Here is a 26,173-nt window from a genome sequence, read left to right as displayed (position 1 = left end):
GAACGAACCATGGCTCACAAAAAAAAAGCCGTGGTTCTATCTGAAAATTCGTTCTTTACAAAGAACCATTTCCACACCGTTCGAAGATGGAATGATTTTCAAACCAGTGTATATTTTTATGTTTATTCATTGAATTTCCAACAAATTGCAGCATAAAATTTGTTTTAAGATTTGAAATCTAGTTTCCAGTTTTTCAATGCTTATAAATAAATGCCAAATTTGTCAGCATTGTCCTACGGTGTACATTTTCAAGTACTTTAGGACAAAAAACGACCAGTTAAATAAGGGCTATATCCCGACACTCTGAGAGCTGAATCGACATTTTTCGTTCTATATACATATCTTAATTCTCTAAATAGTATTTATGCCAATATTAGGTGCAATAAAAAGTTTTAAACCAATGTTTACAGTTTCCTAGTTTTCTTTTTAAATATCACCAAAAGCGAATGATATTCTAAAGAAATTAAACTTTTAATTGCACAATTGATCGTAAAGATACATTACGACTACAAATTTGAGCGTTTTAAAATAGTCAACATGGAAAATTCTACAAAAAAAAAAAACTGCTAAAAAGCTCATGATACAACGCAAAAAAAAATCTTCCCCTCTTTTTTGACTTTATCGATTTAATCTTAATATAGAAAAGATTTCGCAGAGTTTTATCTCAAAATAAAATAAAAGAACGAAAGAGCCGTTCCAAAGAGCCGTTATTTTTCATGAGTGAGCGAAAATGAGCGGCTCCTAAAAAGAGCGGTTTTGCCCACCTCTAAAATACATAAATGTTTGACATAAAATTCCATTCGAGAAGCGTTTTTTCGGAATTGCAAAAAAAATTGTAAGCAACTCGTTGCAAAACTTTCAGCACTCGTCGTATTTATCCTGCTCGGTAAACCTCGTTGGATAAATGTACAACTCGAGCTGAAAAATCTTAATTATTCCATTCAAAAGATAAATTTCAATCACTCCTGAAAGTTTCATGAAGATATTTCATGATTTAACTGAGTTGAGACGATTTAAGCTCAGAATTTTGCCATGCGCAAAGCAAACTGTCAAACTTTCTGAGCGTTTTTCTCGAAACACCGAGTTGATTTACGGGTGCCACGATATCTCGAGATGGGACGGACCAAATTGGCTGAAATTTTGGGTGAAGACTCCCAAGACATATCCCGTGTGCATGACGAAGCCCGATTTTGAAATTTTGAATTTTCAAAAAATACAAAAATCAAAAACTGACGATTTTTTATATTAAAAACACAAAAATATTTTTTTCTTTTTTTTTTAATAAACTTTTTGAAAATCGGCCTTCGTCATGCACACGGGACCGGTTTAACGAGTCTTCACCAAAGTTTTGAGCCGGTTTGGTCAAGGCAGTGTTGAGATATCGTGGCACCCGTTTTTTGAAACTGCTAACTTCAAATAGCTATATCTCGCTAATGATACAACCAAATGTCTTCAAACTTGTTTTGTTAATAGATGAAAATGTGTATTTCAATGTCCTAAAAACAAATTTTGATAAAAGTTGAAGTGTGTGCTCAAACAATCTTTGAAATTTTTGCCGTTTTACATGTATGTAGCCCCTTAAGCGTTTTTATAAAGGCGAGAATTTGTTTTCACAGCAATAAGATGTCGATGGACAAAGATAAACATTGCGACCATTTGGATAAAATTTGAATTTGAATTTGTAATTAGTAAAGTCAGTTGGTATTTTGGAGTTTTGAAATTTAGGATTGTTTTATTTAATAGTATTTTTTAATGTTATGATTACGGCTTCATCGGGACTGGCAACACCAGCCAGCAACAGTCAACTGTTCGGAGCTCCTCAAACTTTTCGATTTTTTCGCCGTAATTAACAGTGTTTACCCGCGAGTTTGCTGCTCCAGCATGCCAAGGGCCGGCCGTGGCCGTGGCAGTTCGAGTGCGGCCTCGAAAAACCCGCGAAGTTCATCTACCGGCAGAGTGCAGAAAGGTAAACATACCAACGCCGCATCGACCGCCATCGCGCACGGGAGCGTGCCCGGTGACGTCACCGATCCTTCTTTTTTACACGTGTCATACCGTCCACGTGAGTCCCCAGTACGGACGAGACAATCGACCCGGGCATCCGGAAGTACCTCCGACCAGCAGCAGCAGCAGCAGTCCACTAGCACTACGACAACAACCACTTCCAACGTTCCCACCAGCAACGAATTTGAGATGCTGAGTGGAGAAGAAAACAACACCGCCAGTGACAGCAGCAGTGCTGGCGACGACGATGACGATGATGAACTTGCGCGCAAGCAAGGAAAGCAGAAAAAGTGTAACTCTCCGAAGGAACGACGACCACCTCCAATTTTTGTTTTGGATACGTTGGCGGACGATGTTGACGAGTTGCTTGAGGGACTCCAATATTGTCTCAAAATTAGCAAAACTTCTGTGCAAGTGATTACGCATAAAAAACAGAATTTCGACTTGGTAGTGAAGAAGTTGAAGTTGCGAAACTTCAAATTCTTCACATTTGACCCAGCAGAGAAGGTCCCAGTGAAGATCGTCCTTCAGGGATATCCGGACCGCCCGATCTCCGACCTGGAAGAACACCTGTCGGGCGTCAAGGTTAAGCCTCGAGAGGTTAAGGTGCTCTCGAAATCGACAACGGTGACAGGTACGTACACATTGTACCTCCTGTACTTCGATCGTGGGTCGGTCAAAATCCAGGACCTACGGCAGATCAAAGCACTGGACGGCTTCTTCGTGACGTGGCGATTCTACACGAAGAATCCGACCGACGCAGCGCAATGCCACCGCTGTCAAAAATTCGGACACGGTTCAAGAAACTGTAATCTTCCGCCCCGGTGCGTTAAGTGCGGTGAGACCCACTTCACCGAAAGGTGCAATCTTCCGCGGAAAGACCAGCTGGGGAAAACGCCCAGCAGCACAAAGCGCGCGTCAAGTGCGCGAACTGTGGTGGAAACCACACGGCGAATTTCCGTGGCTGTGCCGCGCGGAAAAAGTACCTCGAGGAGCAGGACAAGAAGAAGAAAGCGCCAGCGTCCCGCCAACCTCCAAAGACTTCGAGCACGAACGCTGCAGCAGCTGGCGGCGGAGCGGTTCCATCGACCAACCCAGCGTTCCCTCCCGGTTGGGGAGGTTCGTACGCTAGAGTAGCCGCTTCTGGGAGCGGTACTTCACCGGGACAAGCAGACGTTACCGGAGATGATCTCTTCACGCTTCCCGAGTTTTTCGCTCTTGCTGGAGAGATGCTCACGCGCTTTCGTGCCTGCCGGAACAAGGCAGAACAATTCCAAGCTCTCAGTGAGCTTATGATGAAGTATATCTACAACGGATAAGCTGCCTTGTGCAGCGAAGTTTTTCGACGTCAAAAGACAAAACAAACTGTGATCTAGTTTTAAGCTTTTCTATCTCTATCCTTTTCATTAGCAAATTTAGAAGGTTTTTTTTAAAATAATTTTTCCTTCTGTTGGCAAATCCATTGTTAGAATATCCAATTACATCAAAATGAACTATAGTACAAATCATAGTTGAAAGGTACTCCAAAACTCTATTAGGTTATAAGAATTACGAAATTGTGAATTGATTATTTACTAATAAAAACTAATTGAATTGAAAAAAAAAATTGATTACGGCTACAAACTCTTGCTTAGCAAAAATCCGTACACTTAGCCGGTTTGACCCTTGGGCATAACAAACTGTTAAAACAATATTTAGGAAAAAGTTGAATTTGGAACATAAAAAGATTATACTCCGGCGAGCAAAAAAAAAATTCATAAATTTGAAGTTTATTACTTTTACGTTTTAAAAACATTTTTAAAATAAATCGTAATCGTTTGCCAATTGTTAAACGATTTAAAGTTCATGAACTATGAACTTTTAAGAGTAATATAGCTCTAAATCGTCACTTGTGTGCTATCTTGTGACACGTCTACTGTAAGAAGATAGGACGTGTCACAAGATAGCGCACAAGCGACAAAAAAAAATCTGATTTTCACCGGTTTTTACAAGCTTTTGAAAGCTCTTGGATATTTTATTGCGTAAATTTATTTTGTAAAGAATATTGAATGAACAATTGACGTTAATGTTTAAAAAACATAAACTATTATTTGGTTAGTTAAAACAATGTCTATTTAGAAAGCATGGTCAAAGCGAAGCAGCAATTAAATTTTAAAATAGTTGTTATTATCATCATTGAATTCCTTAAACTTCCGTATTATACCAAAAATCGGTCCGGATGGTACGGAAAAAAATCCGTACAGTTTGTAATCTTAGTTATGATTTAAGTATTGTTATTTTTTTCTATTTTATATGACATTTGAAACGAGTTATATTTTCAACAGACGACTTTAGCTACTATTCTACCACCCCACACTTTCTATGACATTAGTCTGTAAATTTGTGGTTTCGAACAGTAGTAACACTCGCAAGTTGTTGTCCCTCTCGTGGTTCTTTGCTCTAGCAATAGCATTGAGATCTGCATATATCTGCACCTTCCAGTAGCGTTCGAAAACCTCATATCTCTCTCTCGGTATCTCTATGGCGTGGCGCAAAGTGCACCCCCTCTCCCTCAAACCGGTACTGACCGAAGTTAGGTAAACATTTATGTAAAAACCTAAAATTGCCACCCCAGCAGCAGCTCAGCTTAAAGCCGGTCAGGGGACAGCTAAATAGATGTAGGCCTCAGGTGTGGCGCAAGAAGGGCTAATGATCTCTGCGTGGCACGAATCGGTTATGGCTGATACGTTGGTTTCACTTTTGATATGTGACTTTTTGGAAATTTGAGCGATGGACAGAACCAATTACCATGTTGGTTGAACAGCTGGACGAGTTCAAACAACCTGAAAGTGGGTGATAATTGACTGAATTTTAAAAATTATTTAAACCTGACGATCAAAAAACAACAGAAACAATTGTGTCTTGTTTAATATTAGCAGGTTTTCAATTCAAAATATCAGGTTGGCTTTTCAAACATTGTTTTTTTTTATCTATTACAAAAAACTTTCCTATGCCTTGAGCAAAGTCATTCAACTTTTTGTTGTCCTAGTCGCATATGCAATTCTGAAGAAAAAAACTGGTTTGACTACTTCTAGTCGTTACCTGTCCGACCCACCTTCTTGTGGTGAATTCACCAAAGCCAAACACATAGCACTGACTGTGTCATGATTCAGGTTGGAGATGGCTAATTTCAGTCAAGATATTGATGAATGGTGAGAAACGTAGCTGCGGCAAAAGTGAAGCATTCTCCACTCATACATTGCAGTTCAGAATAAATACAGTGCAGTAAATGGTCTCAAGACCCAATGATCATCCAAAGATTTACAGCAAGGTCAGGAATTGATATTTAGCCTATGTTGGACTCATTTAAAATAAATTAACTAAAATATTATGGGTTGGGTTAGTGGTAAACTTTTCAGATGAAAAGAATTTTTAAAAATCGAATAGGTCAACTTAAGGGTACTATACCCTAAGCCAGCATTGCTGATTTTTGCCGCGGTTCTTAACGCTGGTCATTTGTGATTGAATGCTTTTTAGAGGTTCTCTCTTAGATAGATCCGAAGGGGTTGATCATTCATAGTCGTGAGCGAGTGCTGCTCCACCACGACCCAGATTGGCAGCTTAGTGTGTTGTGTAAGAATAAGTCCAGTGCGCAAAATGACGACGGAGCACTCGTGCTAATGATGCGTGTGTGATGGGGGGGGGGGGGGGTTGCTGAAGTCGTATAAAAAGCGAAAGTGTGCAGCACCTGGGCAGAAGGTTTATGAAGATGATAATTAAAATCAAACAGAGCATGATTTATCGGCTGGTATTCAATTTATCTGCTTCCTATTGAGGGTTTAGTTAATAATGCTAGATGCCATAAAACTAACAACTCGAACATACATCCTTGATATCACATTGATTAGCTATTTGAAACCTCCGCATTTTTAATTACATTTACAAAATATGTGGAAATATGTAACCCTCTAAAAAAGCTCAAAGCATGATTTTTGGAGTTGTTGCATTTGTGTTAACAGTGGGTCCTAAAATAAAGCATATGTAGATTGCTAATTTTATTGTTTACAGCGATAAAGCTTATTTTGCTGAGTACAATGATTTTTAAATCAATTTGGTTAAATAAACCTCGTCGTCCTTCTTGACCCCGGCGATGGCCTGATATGAGCTACCGAACAACATTGGCAATATGGCGTCGTTTGTTTACAAACATAAGATTGATTGTGGACGAACCGAAAAAAATACTTTTTTGTAAAAAAATCTATAATTATTGTGCAATAACATTAAGTCTTACAAAACAAACAACATTTGGTTAGATTCTAGACCAGAATTTGCATTATTATTATTTTTCAATATTAACCTCTTTTATCGCGATTCTGATCAAAATTGCACAGCAAACCATCGTGTCTTTAGTGTATCTTTAGTTTCCACATCGATTCGCTGTAGATTCGAGTTTAAATTTTGAAATGTAACATAAATTAAAATAAGTTGCAAAATTCCCAACCTCAGCCATGTGCAACAATTTCCACATCACCCGTGCAGAAAACCGATAATGGGGTAATTCATGCGTTCCAAACTGTCAAAATTCCAAAATGTCATTGCCAATCTTCGGTTCACTGCTTTTGTTCGTGTTTGAAGTTTCGGGCCGAGACTCTGTTCTTGACAGAAAAGTTCCTACTTGACAGCTCGTCCCAAGGGGACTATAGTTGATCCATCGAAAAAATGTTGTATTGTCATTTTTTTTTGCATTAAAATGAAAAAAAAAGTGATCAAAAATGGTTTTTAATCGTGTTTTTTACCGTTCTACATATAAATTGACATAGGGCTTTAGTACCCAATTGAGCTTTAGAAACGACCAATGGTTTCCCCTCCGTTTTTCACATAAAAATTGAAACAATAAATCACATGTCATTCAAAAAACATTTGGCTTTCACGGCGATCCAAAAATGTGTGTTTTCAGTAGTTGTTTGTAAAAAAGAGCAGTCTAGCAATAAAATATTCACTCAACATAGTTTTTATGAGTTGAGTTTTATTGAATATTACCCAATCACTATAATTTTTTAATTCGAAAGATAGGAAAAAATCAAAAAGATTTAAATTGAAAATCGAAAAATAGTTGCTCAAAAATGAAGGCTTATTTGAAAACTTCCAGAAAAAGCTCATTTTTCTTAATTTTATTTCTTTGTTTTGCTCTATCTCAGAATCTAGGAATTTGTCCAATTTTCAATGCCAAAAATAAAAGAAGAGTGGTTCTCTACGATTTCGCAAATTGACTTTACTTTGTATTTTTTTTTATTTGGATGAAACTGTGTCCATTCACTTTGTCAAAAGATGTGATTTTGTATCATTAGTTTTTCCATATAAGTTTCAAAGCCGAGCTCCTGTGGTCTAATGGTTACAGGTTTCGCTTTACGAGCGGAAGATCGTGGTTTCAAACCCACATGGCTTGGCACATCCTTTCCCCTGTACTCTTCACATGTATAAGGACCAACTGTTCTCTGTATAATTGCCCTACAGAGCTCCACGGCCCGATCGCAAAAAGTGCTTTGAAGGGACGAGTTTTCCAGAAACCAGAACTTAAGGGCTAGCTGGGTATAAGTAAACGTAAAATGTGCACTTCGGTTCTAGCGATACATTTGGACAGTACAGAGTGGAAAAGGCAGAGCCAAAGAGGATTGAAAAAACATTCAAACCTCTTCGGCGGCGAAGTTACGGCAGTGGATCGCTCGCTCAACAATAGCGTGTGTGCGTGTCCCATCTGCCTAATAACAGAAGAAGCCTTTGTGATTCTATAAATAGAATTGCAAGTCCGCAATAGATCTAATTCCTGGTCGCAGTGGATAGTGGCATCGAACAAAAAAATATAAGTTTCAATACAATTTTGGTGGCTGGTCTGTATCTTGAGAAGGGATTTTCTGATCGATTTAGAGTTTTCGGCAAAGTTGAAGGTTAAGATGCCCAAAAAATGTGAATTTACTCGACACGGAAAACATGAATCACATGTAAACTCAGTTGATGTAAACTTGAGATTCGACGTAAATGGTTGAATCACAAGTATAATCATGTTTTTACGTATAATTTGTTGCAAATTTACATCAAATTGCATTTAAATTTAGAGCAATTCCATGTCAAATAGGGAATCGGTTGTACCCGACCCTCTCCGATTTCAATGACACTTTGTAGACATGTTATCCTAGGCATATATAAGCCATTTTTGTGTATATGGAGCCAGTTACAATCGATAATGACATTTGAGAAGGGCGTAAGTGTTTTTAATATTTTTGTATTTCGTAATTTAAATATTGCTTTATCTCGAAGCCGTTGCATCGTATCAAAACTTGTAGGAAATTTGACGGGCTTTCCAAAAAAAAATACACTGAATGAAAAATATACTCCACTTTTATGAGATTTTTGGATTTTTAAGTTTAAAAGTCAAATGTGAGGGTGAGCCCACGATTTTTTTTTCGTTCAAAATTTTTTTGAAGATAGCCTAATATGTTACAAAAAGACTCACGAAAAATGCAGGATGGAGCCCATGCATCCAATTGAAATGTGGTCAAAGACAAACTTATGGGAAATTGGACGAGCTTTCCGGTAAAAATATTTTCGAGACTGAAAAATCAAGTCTGTCATATAGAAATTGCCAAAAACCATCAAAAAACCTATTTTTTCAACATTTTTTTTTTCGTGAGTCTTTTTGTAACATACTAGGCTATCTTCACAAAAATTTTGAACGAAAAAAAAAATCGTGGGCTCACCTTCACATTTGACTTTTAAACTTAAAAATTCAAAAATCTCATAAAAGTGGAGTATTTTTTTTCTTTCAGTGTATTTTTTTCGGAAAGCCCGTCAAATTTCCTACAAGTTTGTCTTTGACCACTTTTTGATACGATGCAACGGCTTCGAGATACAGCAATATTTAAATTACGAAATACTAAAATATTAAAAACACTTACGCCCAATCCTTGTTTTTAAAATAATCCGGTTTTTAAAATAAAAATCTCAAATGTCATTATCGAGTGTAACTGGCTCCATATACACAAAAATGGCTTATATATGCCTAGGATAACATGTCTACAAAGTTTCATTGAAATCGGAGAGGGTCGAGAAAAATGTACTTAAAAAATCTTGTTTTGGGCTGGAATTGCTCTTTAAATGTTTAATGACGTGCAAAAGTGTTATATTATAAATGATGTAACATTCGGAAATATTTTTTTGTGTGTAGGTAAGGCTATAATCTTGCTCTAAAAAATTAACTTTTCACAGAAAGCTCGTAGACCGACCTTTATGTATACCTATCGACTCAGAATCGAAAACTAAATATATATATATGTGTGTGTGAATGTGACCAAAATTCTCACTGAGGTTTCTCAGTATTGGCTGAACCGATTTTGGTCAAACCAGCTGCATTCGATTTTGTTTAAGGTCCCATACGTACCTGTTGATTTTTATATAGTTTCAATATGCAGTTCAAAAATCATGTACAAAAAAAGTGTTTTTGTATTTATCCTGATGTTGGATAAATGATCGGAAATCGACTCAATTACCATCATGTTATACATCGTTAATTAGGTAATCGTGTCCTGAAGATCTTGCAACCCTGTTTCGAGTTACGACCACTTAAGTGATATTTGTGTACTTTTTAATGGTGGATTTTAAGAAAAACTAAATGAAATTTGTGTCCAAACCCATCGAATCACCAATAGTTAGTAAAGAGTGAGGAAGGCACCAACCACATAGGTGGGTTAAGTTAGTTTTTTTTATATGTTTTAAGGGATCAAACACACATCTTCTCAGTCATAGTGCGTAATTATGCAAAATCAGGTTAAGGACATATTAATTTTAGAAATTTTCGTATTTTGCCTTCCTCACTGAGGTTAGGCTGTAATTCTGCTCTAAAATTAAACTTTTCACAGAAAGCTCGTAGACCTACCTCCATGTATACCTGTCGACTCAGAATCGAAAACTGAACGGATGTAACGTCATGATTCGAAATCCGGACACTTAGTAGCATATCATTTTTGTTATAGCTGGCAATAAATCATGTAATAAGTTGGAAATGTAGAAATATCATCAGGATGTAGTATAAACAGTCAGTTTCAAGAAAATTCATGCAAAATATGTCTTTTCTAACAATTTTTCATAAGAATTTTAAAATTAAAATGACTTGTTTTGCTTCGAGTCCCGGACACTGATAAAAGACACTGATAAAATTACTTATGAATCGCACAAATTTGGACTGAAATGTTAGTTAATGGCATTCTTTAGATCTCAAATAAGCTTTTAACATCAAAACAATCGATAGTTTACATAAAAATTAGCTACAATTTAAGGAAATCGAAACCATTAATTTCTGCTTTGCCTTCCCGGTGCTTCGAACGCCTATGAAATAATTCAAGTGAAATGTTTCGCAGTTTTTGTAAACCTATAATTTTATTGTATTTAATTGTTTTGGCATTAACTACAGCGTTCAAACAAACTTTAAATGAAAGTTGATGTTGGAATTCATCAAATAACACAGTTTTGACATTCATAATGCGAACTTATATCCAAATAATTGATAAAACAAGATGAAGTGTCCGGGTTTCGAAGCGTCGGGGAATTCGAATCATGACGTTATGTGGGTGTATTAGGATGTAACAAAAATGACTTTTTGGCGTGCATTCAAGGGTTTGTTCCGGAGGGCATGCTAAGCCCAAATCCAAAATATGAGCTTGATTGGACGTAACATGAGCTGGCGCTTTGCATTTGAATTTTAAATGGGATTTAACCCATAAAAAAAGATTTTTTCAAAAATGTCACTTCTTGAGGCATTTTGGCCACTGAAGCGTTTATTCTCAACATCACTGGCGTGTAGGCCAGGTATATAAAACATTGAAGTTTGGAGCACCCTGAAGCTCGGTACAGACCTTCAATGTTTTGCATTTTTTTTTCGAAAAATCGACCCCGGCAAAATCAAATGGCGTCTCTGGCGTCGTGAAGTGCGACGCATATCTTTTTTGCCGGGCCGATTTTTCGAAAAAATGCCGAGCTTCAATGTAATATATACCAAAAGATGCGCAAGGATCTGGCATACACGCCAGTGATGTTGAGAAAAAACGCTTTAGTGGCCTAAATGCCTCAAAAAGTGTTATTTTTGTAAAAAACTTTTTTTACAGGTTAAATCCCATTTAAAGCCCAATTAAGCTCATATTTTGGATTTGGGCTTTGTATGCCCACATAAACAAACCCTTGAATGCCCGCCAAAAAGTCATTTTTGTTACATCCTAGTGTGTATGTGACCAAAATTCTCACTAAGTTGTCTAAGCACTGGCTGAACCGATTTTGGTCAAATCAGTTGCATTCGATTTGGTTTAAGGTCCCATACGTACCTATTGATTTTTCAATTTCAATATGTAGTTCAAAAGTTATGTATAAAATCTGTTTTAGTTTTTATCCGGATGTTAGATAAATGACCGGAAATTGACTTAAATACCATCATGTTATACATGATTGGAAAGGTAATTGAAACACCTTTCTAACGAGTCCAAAACATTGAAGATCTGGCAACTTCTCTTTTATTGCGAACTTAAGGGGTTACATACATGTAATTCGACAAAAATGTCAGTGGTTAGTATGAGCCAACCGGACCCTAAGATGACATTTTTGGTGAGTTGCGTGTATTCACCGACAGATGGCAAGTGGGCCTCGTCGGAGTCCGCCCATCAAATACGCAACTCAAAATTTGCATACGAAACTTTTTTTACGTGACGGCTTTTGCGGCACGCTCACTTCAACTGTTCTAGACTAAAATTTGAACGTGGCGTAACTCTAAACAAGTTTTTCAAGAAAATGATTCCAGAATGCTTATTTTGTCGTTTTAAACCAAAACAAGGCAAAAACTATATTTCTCGGGTGAGTTTTCAAAAAGCCGTAAGAGCCACACTAATTTTCATTTTTCTCGAAAATGAGACAACATTTCATTTATTTTTAGTTTGGGGCACTTGAAGGATGTAGATGAACAATCTCGAACTTTTTTGATATTAATTTTTCATAAGTAGGTCGAATACCGATGTAAAAAGGACTTTGTTTACCAATGGCTCTACGGCTTTTTGAAAACTAATTCGAGATTATTAAAAATATTCACCATTGGTGAATTGTGCGCTGCGAGGAGAAGATTACCCTCTGAAAATGCAGCGTCATCAGTGCGTGGTCGTAAAAAATATTCGGAGTGAAAAGTGATTTTTTTTTGTGTGTGCCTTTTGTTTCGCATTTTTGTCGTGAATTGTGCGCTGCGAGGAGAAGAATACCCTCTGAAAATGCAGCGTCATCAGTGAATAATTGGCAAAGGGAGCGCGTGGTCGTAAAAAAATATTCGGAGTGAAAGTGTTTTTTTTTTTTTGTGTGAGCCTTTTGTTTCGCATTTTTGTCGTGAATTGTGCGCTGCGAGGAGAAGAATACCCTCTGAAAATGCAGCGTCATCAGTGCATAATTGACAAAGGGAGCGCGTGGTCGTAAAAAATATTCGGAGTGAAAAGTGATTTTTTTTTGTGTGTGCCTTTTGTTTCGCATTTTTGTCGTGAATTGTGATATAGTTTTCGATAAAAACGATCCGAGTTCGCTAGGTTTATCGCGTAACAAAATTATTTTGATTCATCAAGAACGTCGTGTGGTGCGCGAGTCTTTTTTGTGTTGAAAAGACCTTCCCATAGCTCCGTAGCTCGGAGGGCTCGACGTCGGTTGTTTGTGTGTTAAGCCCTCTCCATAGCATCGTAGCTCGAGAGGCAACGAAAATCAATACCTTATCTAGCTAACAGAAAGATGATCGAAAGACACTTGATGGTTGAGTTCGTCGCGTCTATTCCGTAACAAATTCATGAACTAAATGATTATATAATTAAAAATCAGACTACGCTATCATTGCAGCATTGCGTTTAACACCTCATTTTATAAATAAATATTATTTGGTTATATCTTTCCACAGCCGGCTGTCTAAGATTAAACCATTTCATTAAAAATTTAACAACAGTTAAACGGGAAATGTCTCATCCGCAGCAACCGATTGTTTGCCTTGAGAATAAAATATAATACCTTTCAACAAACACTATGATTTTGGGTCGCATCATCATCTTCTATGATGAATCCTGACCAAACACCTTATCCTACTAACAAATTTTCAGGTTCCTGGCGCTTGTGGGGTGTAAGCACAGAGTAAATCAGCTGCCCTAGTAGCAACCTGCGCTAACTAACATTCCCGTCCCTTAAAATCGAGATCTACAAACTGACATGGCGGGCGCCGTTGGTGGCCAATGACTGTTACCTATTCGCAACTGATCTAGCTTTAGCAATCATGGTGTTTTATCTTTTCAGCGCATTCATACATGCTGTTGATAAGGGAAATACCACTTGGTAGTCGAAGCCTATGATCAGTAGTGCTGAAAGGATATTACGGTTCTGTTCAGCAACGGAGAAGGACAACCATGGGTGGTCTCTCATGCTCATGCTCATGCTCATTATTAAAAATATTCACCATTTTCAAAAGTTTGGCTAGATAATATCGAAGGCCGCCATCTTAGGCCCACTGGGCCCACAAAACGGGGTACGCTCAGTTTGTATGGGAGCTGTCAACATGCTCCCGGGCTGGTATGAGCATACATTTAAAATTTTTTAAATCTGTTTTCAGGGCATTAAAAAATATATGTTTATCTATTACCAAAAAAAGTTTGAAGACATTTGGTTGAATCATTGCCGAGATAAAGCTATTTGAAGTTAGCTGTTTCTTAAAACGGGTGCCACGATATCTCAACACTGCTTTGACCAAATCGGCTCAAAATTTTGGTGAAGACTCGCTAAACCGGTCCTGTGTGCATGACGCAGGCCGTTTTTCAAAAAGTTTTTTTTTTTAAAGATAAAAATATGTTTAATGTTTTTCTTGTAAAAATTTAAAGTTTTTGATTTTTGTATTTTTTTAAAAAGCAAAATTGGGCTTCGTCATGCACACGAGATATATCTTGAGCGTAAACGAAACGAAACTATTGGCACTACGCCCCCCGGGGCATGGCCTTCCTCTAACGTGGGATTTCTGCTCCAGCGCCTCTGACGAGACAGGAGAAACCGGGACCGACGTTTTACTTCACCATCCGATAGAAGCTCAGTGGATAAGGCGGGAATCGAACCCGCGTCTCATAGCATAGCATCATCTTGAGCGTCTTCACTCCAAATTTCAACCAATTTGGTCTACCCTATATCGAGATATCGTGGCACCCGTAAATCAACTCGGTGTTTAGAGTAAACCGTTCACAAAGTTTGGAAGGTTCGCTTTGCACATGGCAAAATTTTGAACTTAAATCGTCTCTAACTCAGTTACGAAATATCTTCATGAAACTTTAAGAAGTTATTGAAAATCATCTTTTTAGTGGATTAATTGAATTTTCTGTAATACCAAATTTTGTGATTTACTACATGTATGTAACCCCTTAAGAAAAACTGGATGAACTTTGTTTCCAATTTTTTGTCAAGAAATATTTACTCCAACGACATTTCATCATTTTTCATTGCAAAAAAAGTTTTTTTTATCGTGACGAACACAGAAAAAAATAATGTTAATTTGGAAGCTGTAATTTTGGAAGGTTGAATATTACCACTTTTTTGATGTAATTTTACCTCAATTTAGAATGAAAAAGTGACATTACACCAGAAAAGTGGTAAAATTACACATTTCCAGAGGTAAAATTACACCTTTTTTTCTGACCACGCAGAAAAAAGTTTTGTAGAATCAGCCTGTACGAGATTTGAATCAACAAAAGTTTTGTTGAATATAATCAACGCCGATTTTGCGTTGAAACAAACCTTGATTTTATCGATTCCACAAAAGTCTTTTGTTGTTTTGAAAAAGCTGCTTTGACGTTTAGCGTTGATTCAACAAAAAATTTGATTTTCAAATCAACAAAACGTTTTTTTGATTCAAATATGCCATATTTTTCTGCGTGACATAAAAGATGTACCCCTTCCCAGATGTAATATAACCATGATTTTTTTTTCTGTGAACAAATGCTCTACAAACTCTGATTTACGTGTTATTATTTTCCTAGGTATATGAAAACCATCTCGGGGTCATTCAAATATTACTTAAAACAAGATTTTATTACTTATATTGAACGATCAGTCCGCTTTTTTTTATTAATTACAGAAACAGAAAACCAGATGATATTGAGACAGAATACCACCCAAGTAACATTTTTTTTCCAGGAGTTCTACAAGAGCTCTTCAAGATAGCTACAGCATAGCAGTTTGGACCGCGGTAGGATAAAACTCTCTTCAAATACTCTTCCAAACTCCTGAAGAAGTTTTGAAGAGAATTTTATCCTACCGCGGTCCAAACTGCTATGCTGTAGCTATCTTGAAGAGCTCTTGTAGAACTCCTAGAAAAAAATGTTACTTGGGCAACATTACTAATATTCATCGCAAATAAAAAAAAAGAAATTACTCAAAAATAAAATTGTACGGATGAACCAAATGACTACAGATTACTCATTTCGCCATTGAAAAGTATCAACATAGTTTCAGTGAAGGCTAAACAACATAACAAAAAACTTGTTTGACACAAATTCTTAAATATTTACAGCTTTAAAAGTAAAAAAGTGTTAAATCTAATTGTTTGTGATAATACCGAAATGATGAAAAGCGCTTGATATTCGAACTGAACCCAGCCGTTGCATAAATGCGGGCTATTTTGTTGCAAAACACAATTCATTCGCACTAACTGTGCGAGCTTTACGCTGCCGGTGCCTTCAATCATGTTTTATTCCACCCAAGAGCTTCCCCTGGTGCTTTGGGGCATTGTCGCCTCTCGCTAGGCCAATTCATCACATTTTCTAACCTCTTCCACTGCAGCAGGCACCGGCAAGCAAGACCACATGAATGAGCTTTTTTCATTCACCTGCAGCAGCAGAAGCAGAAGAGCACTGTTATACCAATGTTTCAATGTATCTGTGTGCGAAAGAAGTCAAGTGCTTCTGCTCTTCATTGCATTGCCACAATGGAGTTTTATGCTCTTGAAAATAATTGGACTTAGACACTTTGAAAAAAACTGCTTGAGTTTTATTATTAAGTGAAATTGTAAATTCAGAAAGAAGTTTCACTCAATTATTTTGTTGAATGTAAAAAAGATATTGTAAATTTGCAAAATACTTTTAAATAGTGCAAGTTGGCGACTGCAAACGAATAAATCAGGACATTTTGATGATGAATGAAAATGGAACAAGTACAGCTTAGTTATTTCTTGTGCTGGTTGAATAAAAAAAGCAAAGACTCCACACCGCGTTCGTGATTTCTTTCCAGTTTTGCGATCCCGGGAGGCATATTGTCCCTAGATGAATTATTCTGGCAACTTTGTTTTTTTCCGGGCATTCATTGTTTCAGTAAGGATGTTTTCCGGGAGCTTTGTTGGTATGGTGATATGAAAATTCTCATAATTCTATCAAACTGCACAAATATAAGTTTAATCAACTGTAAAATATAGTTATATGTACTCTTTAAAAAAATCTATTTTTTCTATTGAATTTGAAATTACTAAAAACCGTATTCTTGTATTTTTTTATTTATATATTTTAGTCTTTTCGCACTTTTCGACAAAGTTGACCCCTACACCCAACTTGCAGTCGCATGATTGTGATGCATGGCGGCATGAAAGTATATCAGAATCTGCATGAAAACTGTCCTCATGCATTTTTTGCGATATAGGGGTATGACATTTTTGGCCGTTACCGACAATTATCGACATTACCGACGGCTTTTTGGTTGTATTTCACAAAAAAAAACCCTTTATAGAACGAGGATTGAACCACTAACTTCTTGGTTATGGATCCGACACGCTACCATCGCGCCATGGACGCTTGATGAAAAGTGAGTGAAAGAGCTCCAACATATGCTTCTCTTTGGAGTGTTGCTCGGGGACGGGCCAGCATTATATGTGTTGGTGAGAACTGCAGATCGCTGAAATGTTTACACGCGGGCAAAAATGATCTAGGGGCTTGCTGCAAAAAATGTTATAAAATATGAAATTTTCTGCAGCAAATCCACAGTTGCAGATTTTGAGATATATTTTTCCTTTGGGTGTAGAACACGGACTATGAGCTCATGAGCTATTTTGTAAATTTTCTCACGATCTTCAATTTTTTATATTTGAATGAAACTTTGTCCATTCATTCTTTAAGTCATTTGGCATCATTAGATTTTCCATACAAGTCACATACAATTTTGAGTGCTGGTCATATAAAATGGGTTTGTAAATATATGAAAGTCTGTAAATTGAGAAGAGATTAGGACTTTTCGTAAAATTTGATTTTTATCATTAGAATGGAAATGTGCGTAACGTGCAAAATCTGGTTCAGGAGTTATGAATTTTTGATTATTTTTTTTGGAAAAAATCGGTAATCTGGAAAATAAAATCATAAAAATTCTTGTTTAAAGCAAAATCATATTTTTAATTGCAAGGTACTTAACTATTTTTTTTATAAAGAGTATCGTTTTCAAATTATTGTACTATTAGGCATCAATTTTCGATTTATTTTTAGGTTTTTTTTATGTATAAAAAAAAATCCTGTAATGAAATGACTTCTGAAAAAATAATTAAAATGCTGAGAAAATTTCTCATATTTGATTCTCTGGAATTTTGAAAATAATATAAATGGGCCATAGCCAAAGTTTAAACAGACAGCCTGTCCTGCTAACATCAGTAGATAACCCAACATGCACATGCGACAAGATAGCACGACAATGACGAAATGATATCGTGATATCGTCTCGGACACTATTGGTCGTTTCAATAAAAACTAACTTAATCCACCTATGTGGTTGAAGCCTTCCTCACTCATTACCATCAATGGCTGTACACAAATTTCATCTATTTTTTAGATCTGGATTAAAAAAGAACATAAATATCACTTAAGTGGCCACATCTCGATTCAGGGTTGCCAGATCTTCTATGTTTTGAACTCGATGGAAAGGTCTTTTGATAACCTAACCAACGATGGGTCGGATAGTGGATCCAGACATAGTTTACATACATTTAAGTGAGATCCGACTTCCTAAAAGTACATCAATATCACTTCAGTGGCCATATCTTGAGACAGGGTTGCCAGATCTTCAATGTTTTGGACTCGTTGGAAAGGTCTTTTGATAACCTAACCAACGATGGGTCGGATGGTGGATCCGGACATAGTTTACATACATCTAAGTGAGATCCGGCTTCAAAAAAGTACATCAATATCACTTATGTGACCATATCTCGAGACAGAGTTGCCAGATCTTCAATGTTTTGGACTCGTTGGAAAGGTCTTTTGATAACCTAACCAACGATGGGTCGGATGGTGGATCCGGACATAGTTTACATACATTTAAGTGAGATCCGGCTTCAAAAAAGTACATAAATATCACTTAAGTGGCCATATCTCGAGACAGGGTTGCCAGATCTTCAATGTTTTGGACTCGTTGGAAAGGTCTTTTGATAACCTAACCAACGATGGGTCGGATGGTGGATCCGGACATAGTTTACATACATCTAAGTGAGATCCGGCTTCAAAAAAGTACATCAATATCACTTATGTGACCATATCTCGAGACAGAGTTGCCAGATCTTCAATGTTTTGGACTCGTTGGAAAGGTCTTTTGATAACCTAACCAACGATGGGTCGGATGGTGGATCCGGACATAGTTTACATACATTTAAGTGAGATCCGGCTTCAAAAAAGTACATAAATATCACTTAAGTGGCCATATCTCGAGACAGGGTTGCCAGATCTTCAATGTTTTGGACTCGTTGGAAAGGTCTTTTGATAACCTAACCAACAATGGGTTGGATGGTGGATTCAGACATAGTTTACATACATTTAAGTGAGATCCGGCTTCAAAAAAGTACATCAATATCACTTATGTGACCATATCTCGAGACAGAGTTGCCAGATCTTCAATGTTTTGGACTCGTTGGAAAGGTCTTTTGATAACCTAACCAACGATGGGTCGGATGGTGGATCCGAACATCGTTTACATACATTAAAGTGAGATCCGGCTTCCAAAAAGTACATAAATATCACTTAAGTGGCCATATCTCGAGACAGGGTTGCCAGATCTTCAATGTTTTGGACTCGTTGGAAAGGTCTTTTGATAACCTAACCAACGATGGGTCGGATATTGGATCCTGACATTGTTTACATACATTTTAGTGAGATCCGGATATATATGAAAACACATTTTTATACATAACTTTTGAACTACTTATTGAAACGTCAATCTGTATAAAACTCGATCTATGGGACCCTAAACCAAGTCGAATGCAACAAGTTCGGGTCAAATCGGTTCAGCCAGTGCCGAGAAACATGAGCTAGTTTGTTGGCCACATACATACATACACACACACACACATACACACAGACATTTGTTCAGTTTTCGATTCTGAGTCGATATGTATACATGAAGGTGGGTCTACGATGTTTTTATACAAAGTTCATTTTTAGAGCAGGATTATAGCCTTACCTCAGTGAGGAAGGCAAAATGATTATAAATTTTTCAACCAAGCCTATTAACTTTTGAAACGGTCTAAAAATAGATGATTTTTCTTATTTTCATTAATTTTTTGAAACTAATATTTTTGAATTCGAAATGTTTTTATTGAAAATATCAAAAAATTTCGCAATAGTTGAAAAAGTTATCATGGATAAAGTTTATTCCAAATCAAAAAATACAAAGAAAAGTCGATTAGTCGACCACTCAATTGGCCATTGAAAAGCACTTAATTTTTTCTCGAATATTCACACGATTTTCAAGTAATACACATTCCAGGGTTTATTTTAGGTTGAAATAGTGTTTAGTGTAAATATGATACCTAAACTACTCTTAAGTAATTTAAAAAACATCAAATCAAATTATTCGCTCTACAGCATTGCCTTGGCATTTTCGATTGCGAGATTCCTACTCGAAACTAGGTGTCCGAAAGTTTGATTGTTAAGGTAATGCAAACCGCTTTTTCACCTTATCTTCCCATCCACCCCGGGATTCGAACCGACGACCTTTGGATTGTAAGTCCAACTGCCTACCAGCGACTCCACCGACGCAGGACCCTGGGAGACGACTCCTACACCTGGATTGAGCTGTGGGATGTTGAGCGAATGTTTTCTTGTCTATGCCGAAAATAAATATTTTTCCAGGAAAACTCTTCTTGGTAACATGTTACAACTAGTTACCGTCCACTTCTTGATGCGCAAATCAGTTGTATCCTCGCACTATTCAAAAGTTTCAACGTGAACTTTTATTCCATGCTCTTTGTGTTTCCAATTTAGTTCTTCTCTACCGCAACACTGTTATTTCTTTCTGAGTTTTGCCATCCTCCCCTCGTGTGGTGCGGTTATAACTAGGTCGGCCAAGCTTTAGGTTCTGAACTGGGAAAGTGAAATGAGAAACACCAGCCAAGAGCATTTGCATTCTTTATGCAGCTTGCGATTAGTGCAAACAGCTGCACGTACCTACCTACCTCCCATACAGTACAGTTGTGGGCGCAGAGCTCCTTGCAAACCGCATTCAACTAGCTTTTCTATGTTCTTGGCACGAAATCCGTTTTCTTAATCAGCTGTGTGGGGTGTGTGTGTGTGCGTGGTTCGTTCGAACATTCTCGCCTCTGACAGACTTTGGATTAAGGCTAGTGAGCCAGTGTTGTTGGCCTTGGTAGCTGGAGAAAGCTGATTGTACTAAGTATAAAAAAAATCTAGCTGTTCAATGATTTGTTTTGTTGGTATAAATCAAGGTTTAGTTTAGTTCTTTAGTTTTCCAAAGATTTTTTTAAATTCCCACCTAAACGATAAGTAAATGAATGAATTTATCACTGTTTATAATTTCAATTTATCATTGTTTTACAATCATTAGTTTTCAAAAAATTTATGATTTGAAGAAAACAAAAAAAAACTTTGTACGATACTAAACATCGAACATTTTCAAACATTCAAAAGATCTAACGCCCATGGTTGCACCAGAGCACCACATTTTTTTTTGTTTCAAATTGTCATTTCTCGAAAACTTTAGAGGAGAAAATGAACTCGCGACAAAATTTTGAGGCTAGAAATTTTAACAGGTATGAGTATTGTCAATCGGTTAATTAGGATGTTAACTGCCTGCCTCAATTAGGATTCAAATTTCATCCAATTTGGTCAAGTCTGTATAGAGATGCAAGAAAAAAAATGTAAAAAAACCCTGATTTGAGCTGGGTGGAATCAACCTTAACACGCAGAAAAAGATTCTTAACGATTCTCATTTTAAATTGATGTCAGCTGATTGCACTTCATTTTGATGTAAAACTGTTCATATCAATAAGTTATATAGTTAACCAAAACAAAACAATAGGATTGTTTTCAGTTGCTGATAATACACCGCATTTTTATTTAAAAAAAAAAGTTTTGTCATTGATTTGCAATCATATAATAATAAAATATAATTTCAAACATCAATTTTGATATTTCAATTAAGTACAATAAACTATAGTTTTGATTCACGGTTAAACCTTACGGTTTCAGCAACTTTGGTACTTTTAACATAAAAAAATGTATTTTTATAAGCAAGATTGAAAAAAAAATGCAATTAAGCTGATAAAAACAAGCATTTATTGTATGTTTATGAAAAACTTTTTCTAAAATACACAGTTTTCATCATTTTTGTAGGTTGAATTAAAAGGAATCTACTTTCGGAATAGTAAGGATTTTCGTTGTCCTATATTGAACCTCCTTTTTGTTGCTCGAAATTGAGTAGTTCCCAGTGCCATTTCAGGAAAGTCCTTTAAATTTACGCTATTTCGACTTACTGATGTTAAATAATAAGTCAAAAATGTAATGGATCACGGGGTCTTTTTAAGGGGGGTAGTATTTTTTGAGAAATAGCAAGAAAACTGTCATATAAATATGAAAGTATGGAACATTCCCGTTCATTTGCGGGGCGAACGAAAATCTTTGGTCGGGAAAAATTAAAGTTATCCTCATATGAAATTTTTGAACTTTTTTCCCATTGGGCGAAAAAAGTGCATCATTTCCCATACTCCAATTTCAACTCCAATACTTCTAATTTACGTGAAATTGTCCGAGGATTCCGAATAAAATTGAGACAAAAAAATGTCGCTATGGAAGCCTACACGGCAAAAACTAACGTTGTAAAATGTTTGTTATAGAAAAATCGAAAAAATATGAGAAAAACTGCGATTGGCCAAAAGTTAATACCGTAGGCTTATAGTCCATAAAATTACCTATCTTTTGACCTATGGAAGATATTATGGTTTTAAAAAAATCAATTTTCAACAGTAATTTTCAAACGCTATGAGAAAAAGAAACCAATCCTGGATGTCTATGGCTCATTTTGATGTGCTTCAAAAGACCTTTCGAATACATCTAAGAGAGTTGGAATTGAAGAAGTTTTAGGGAAATGCGAGCAATTTTAAGATTTTTTATGTTTTTTCGACCTTAAACTTCAAAGCCCGTTTTACCCCACTTCCCTTTGTCGTAGAGGGCTCATATTTGGCATGAGTTCATCTCATGTATAGATAAACAAACGCTGACAGTTTCATCCAAATCGGAGCACCTCGATACGACCTGTTAAACATTGGTGAAAAACTCGCTCTTAACTTAATCATGAAAAGGAAAAGTAGTATTGTTGTGAAAATGCTGGTGACCATGGCTGATTTCAGATGTGAACACTTATTTTGGCGAAAAGAACGATGTAATGTCAGTCAACATTGTTTTAAATGATGCTGAATATGCCAATTGAAAAAAAGTTGAAAAATATCTGCTTAAAATTGTTAATTTATAGGGAAAAGGTCCATTAATGGATAGCATACCCTAATTAACACTGGAACGCCCAACGCATGTCCAACTTACACGGACGCCCAAGCCTCCCAAAAAAGGTGGAACGATAACTTCAACTCGCTCGTCCTCGGGTAATGACTCAACCAATTGGGACGATTCTTGTTTCCAGTGATTTGTAAGAATGTCTAGATGATCCTAAAATTTTGCAGAAATTGATTTGAACAAATCTGTAATTTCTGCGACCGAAAACAATTTTTACAGGTAAAAAAAAATGGAACGATGTTTTCGATCGCAAAAATTACAGATTTGATCAAATTGAGTTCTGCAAAGTTCTAGAATCATCTAGACATCCTAACAAATCAATGAAAAGAAGAATCATCTTGATTGGTTGAGTTATGCCCGAGAACCATTGAGTTGAAGTTACCGTTCCAACTTTTTTGGAGCCTTGGGCTTTGGAATGATAATAAATATATAATCAATAATCAATGTGTTCGGCTCAAGAGAAGGGGTCTTCCAGCATGCACTCTCAGGCATGTATCTTGGCTTTCCCGTCCAATCGCCGTCTCCTGATGCTTCCCAACCTTTCAGCTGCAGCCAGCCACCCCGTCCGGCTTTACACTCGTCGCCCACAGCTCAGCAATGTCATCTTTACTATCAAAACGCCGGTGGCATGAACGGTACTATAAGCGATTACCTACACGCTAGTTCAGGGGAATGCTACGATTTCATTGCGCTGACGGAGATCTGGCTGAAGGATCACACGCTCTCCGCTCACATCTTCGGACCTGAATATGAAACCTTCCGTTGTAATCGCGGGCCGGATAACAGCAAGAAAACTGAGGGTGGTGGAGTTCTCATCGCCGCACGCAAAAGCTTCAAGCCTCGTCGGATTCATCAGGACAACTGGAAGACGGTAGAGCAAGTATGGGTTTCGCTGAAGCTATCGGATCGTGTGCTGTATCTCTGCGCGGTTTACTTCCCACCGGACCGCACTTACGACAAAGACTTGTACAAAGCTCACCTGGATTCTGTGCGATCTATTGTGGAACGAGCCCGTCCAATCGACGACATTTTTGTCGTCGGTGATTTCAATCTCCCAAAGTTGAATTGGACGCACTCCCGAAAAGGATTCCTTTTTCCCGACCCCGACCGCTCCCAGTTCCATTCCTGTGCCCATGATCTTCTCTGTGTGGAGTGATACACCCTATTGCGATGTATGTGAGCGCACTCTATTGAATCGAGTCGAATAGGCCCCTCGTACGACGGGCTTGACGCAGCCATGCACTGACAGCGCATGGACGCAGCCACACGAACGGTGCGGTGACAGCTGACAAAGCAGGTCCAGCTCCCGTCCTCTTTACTCGTGTGACGCTCGGTCGGATCGGATGTGAGTCCGCACCGATTCTCCCGGCGGGCGATTTCCCGAGTGGGTTTATAGACTCACACATTGGCGACCGTGACGGAGTTGGAATTTTATTTTCAACTTCTAAGAACCGTCGGGAAATCGCCTGCCGACGTGTTTTTTTGTGCAGATTTGTTTGTTTGTTTTGGTGCTGGTGATTGGTGAAAAAAAGAGACTTTTCTTTTGGAGGAAGTATTAAAGTGAGGAAAGGGATTCAGCAAAAGCGCGAGCGTGTGAGTGCTCGGTGGGTGAGTAAAGTGAAACCGAGTTTGACAGAAAGGAATATGATTGAATCGCGTTGGGCACGGAGGTCAAATGGGCCTGCCGTGGAAATAGCCTGGAAGGCCGCGATTGGAGGAACATTTTGTCGCGTTGGGCACGGTGGGTCAGATTGGCCCGCCGTGGTAAATAGCCTGGAAGGCCGCGATTGTTCCAAGAAAAAAAGAGTCGCGTTGGGCACGGAGGTCAAATGGGCCTGCCGTGGGAAATAGCCTGGAAGGCCGCGATTGGAGGAACATTTTGTCGCGTTAGGCACGGTGGGTCAGATTGGCCCGCCGTGGTAAATAGCCTGGAAGGCCGCGATTGTTCCAAGAAAAAAAGAGTCGCGTTGGGCACGGAGGTCAAATGGGCCTGCCGTGGGAAATAGCCTGGAAGGCCGCGATTGGAGGAACATTTTGTCGCGTTGGGCACGGTGGGTCAGATTGGCCCGCCGTGGTAAATAGCCTGGAAGGCCGCGATTGTTCCAAGAAAAAAGAGTCGCGTTGGGCACGGAGGTCAAATGGGCCTGCCGTGGGAAATAGCCTGGAAGGCCGCGATTGGAGGAACATTTTGTCGCGTTGGGCACGGTGGGTCAGATTGGCCCGCCGTGGTAAATAGCCTGGAAGGCCGCGATTGTTCCAAGAAAAAAAGAGTCGCGTTGGGCACGGAGATCAAATGGGCCTGCCGTGGGAAATAGCCTGGAAGGCCGCGATTGGAGGAACATTTTGTCGCGTTGGGCACGGAGGTCAAATGGGCCTGCCGTGGGAAATAGCCTGGAAGGCCGCGATTGGAGGAACATTTTGTCGCGTTGGGCACGGTGGGTCAGATTGGCCCGCCGCGGTAAATAGCCTGGAAGGCCGCGATTGTTGGAACATTTTGTCGCGTTGGGCACGGTGGGTCAGATTGGCCCGCCGTGGTAAATATACTGGAAGGCCGCGTTTGGTCCAATGAAAACATGGCTTCAAATGCTGCGATTTGCGTTACTGAAATCGCTAGATGTATGGTAGGTCAGTCTGTCTAGCCGTAGTTTAGAAAATGGTGATTCAGACTGACTCTCTGTGGTTGAAAAGTTTGAATCGGGCAAAAGGCCAGAGGTGTAGGTGTAGGTTATTGAGATTGCTTTGGGAAATAATTAAAATATAGTCACGAATGCTCTCGTAGTGAATTTTGTGGCAAAGCTGTGAACAGATGATGATGCATAATGATTTGTTTAAGGTAAATTTAAGTTAATAAAAAAGATGCAAGAAATATTGAAAAGTTTTAAGGATTTTAGGAATTTCTGTATGTAGTGCTGTGTTTGCCAGAATGTAGGTCATTAAAGAGAGTGGAAAATAAGACTTGAATCATTTGGTAGTGTAATGTAAGCAACTAAAAAATTTAATAGCGATAAAGTAGGTTATATGCCAGAATGGTTTACAGAAACCAAGATAGAAAAAGAGAGATAGAGATAGATAGATAGAGAGATAGATAGAAAGAGAGATAGATAGAAATAGATAGAAATAGAGATAGATAGAAAGAGAGATAGATAGAAATAGAGATAGATAGAAAGAGAAATATATAGATATATATAGATAGATAGATAGATAGAGAGAGAGAGAGAGAGAGAGAGAGAGAGAGAGAGAGAGAGAGAGAGAGAGAGAGAGAGAGAGAGAGAGAGAGAGAGAGAGAGAGAGAGAGATAGAGAGAGATAGAGAGAGAGATATATAGACAGAAAATCACG

The sequence above is a fragment of the Culex quinquefasciatus genome, chromosome 3 (genome assembly GCF_015732765.1).
Source record: "Culex quinquefasciatus strain JHB chromosome 3, VPISU_Cqui_1.0_pri_paternal, whole genome shotgun sequence".
In the NCBI taxonomy this organism is placed as follows: domain Eukaryota; kingdom Metazoa; phylum Arthropoda; class Insecta; order Diptera; family Culicidae; genus Culex; species Culex quinquefasciatus.
The sequence above is the reverse complement of the archived record's forward strand: the minus strand, read 5'-3'. Positions refer to the sequence as shown.